Raw genomic sequence first — 1,433 nt, 5'->3', positions numbered from 1 at the left:
AATAGGGGATAGATACAAAATGCACTGTATACATATATGAAATTCCTTAAGAAATAAGTTTAAAAATTTTTTTAATGGTAATACCTCACTCAGCCCGATGCAGTGGCGCACACCTTTAATCCCAGCACTTGGGAGGAAGAGGCAGGAGGATCTCCGTGAGTTCAAGGCCAACCTGGTCTACAACCAGGACAGCCAGAGCCATATAGTGACACCCTGTCTAGGGGAAAAAGAAAACAACCAAACAACAGCAAAAAAAAAACCTAAATAAATAAACAAATATTAAAAAGAAAGAAAAAGAAATGAGTCACTGCTATCACAAAGGGTTTGCCCTTTTGTCCCTCCAGAGATCATTTTTATTGGGATGATTTTTTTTAAAAAAAGGCTATGAAATTGGAAGGGACATATATTTGGGCACCGGGGACTAGAGGAACTGGAGGGCATAGTAGTGTGTGGATATCATCAAAATACATTGTCTACACCTATCAAACTTTCAAAGAATAAATAAATATTATTGAAAAGAGAGATGAGCCAAGAGCAGACTCAGCTTACGTGCTTGGGGTGGCTGGACATTTTTGTTCTGTGTGTCATAAGGAGAAGAAGCCTGCTTCTGGGCAAGAGGAAAGCGCTGACCTCACCCCGTGTTGGGGAGGCCAATCTTTCCTCCCACAGATCCAGTAGCTCCCCCCCTTCCCCCCCTCCCCCCCCCCGCAGATGGGCAGCCCCGCTCACAGAAACTTAACTTCAAGCCAGGTCATGCTCAGGATCTGGCTGAGGGCGTGGCACCTGGTTCCAGAGAAACGGCCCAGAGAAGGAGGCTGGATTTGCAGCCTGCGGTGAGGATGGCACAGGCTCGGCACTGTGTGATGAACATTGAACACCCTCCGTCCCGTCTCCGTGTTGTGTCCAGGCTCCAGAAACAGGCCTGTTTTCGTCACAAGCCCTCATGGTTGCTGAGAAACGCTCCAGGATGCAATTGGAGGTAGGGGCTCTTATGAACTGAAGCCCCAAGACCTATTTCAGTAGCTCTTGTCAGATCTCCCTTGAGAAATGTCTATTCCCAGTGGTATGGCTTGGGCAGCATGTGGAGCTACCGGCAGTGGGACCAGGCTCTAACCCTAACGCATGAACTGACTTTGTGGAAGCCACTCTCTATGGAGAAATACCTCGCTCAGCCTAGGCACGGGGATGGGGAGGTGGGTGGAGGGGAGGCCTTGGTCCTGCCTCAACTGGGAACTGGAATTGGTATGTAAAAATAATAATACATAAATAAAAATAAACAAACAAAAGAAATGTCTATTCCAAAAATACAATAAAAATACAATACAATATTCCAAAAATACAACAAAATTCCCAATGTGTGAGCACTCAGGGATGTGGTGGTAGCTTGAATGTAATTGACCCCCATAATCTCATAGACAGTGGCACTATTAGGA

General features: G+C 45.8%; 1 long non-coding RNA gene across 1 annotated transcript in view; it reads left to right on the top strand.

Moving 5' to 3' along the window:
* The window catches only part of LOC119803647, a 3,817-nt gene extending 2,649 nt beyond the window's left edge, over positions 1–1,168 (top strand). Inside the window, exon 3 of the long non-coding RNA XR_005283686.1 lies at positions 751–1,168. This is a non-coding gene — a long non-coding RNA (uncharacterized LOC119803647). The remainder of the gene's footprint in view (positions 1–750) is intronic.
* Positions 1,169–1,433: the final 265 nt, after the last annotated feature.

This window comes from Arvicola amphibius, chromosome 17 (assembly GCF_903992535.2).
Source record: "Arvicola amphibius chromosome 17, mArvAmp1.2, whole genome shotgun sequence".
In the NCBI taxonomy this organism is placed as follows: Eukaryota; Metazoa; Chordata; class Mammalia; order Rodentia; family Cricetidae; genus Arvicola; species Arvicola amphibius.
Note: the sequence above shows the minus strand (reverse complement) of the source record. Positions and strands in the feature narration are given on the sequence as shown.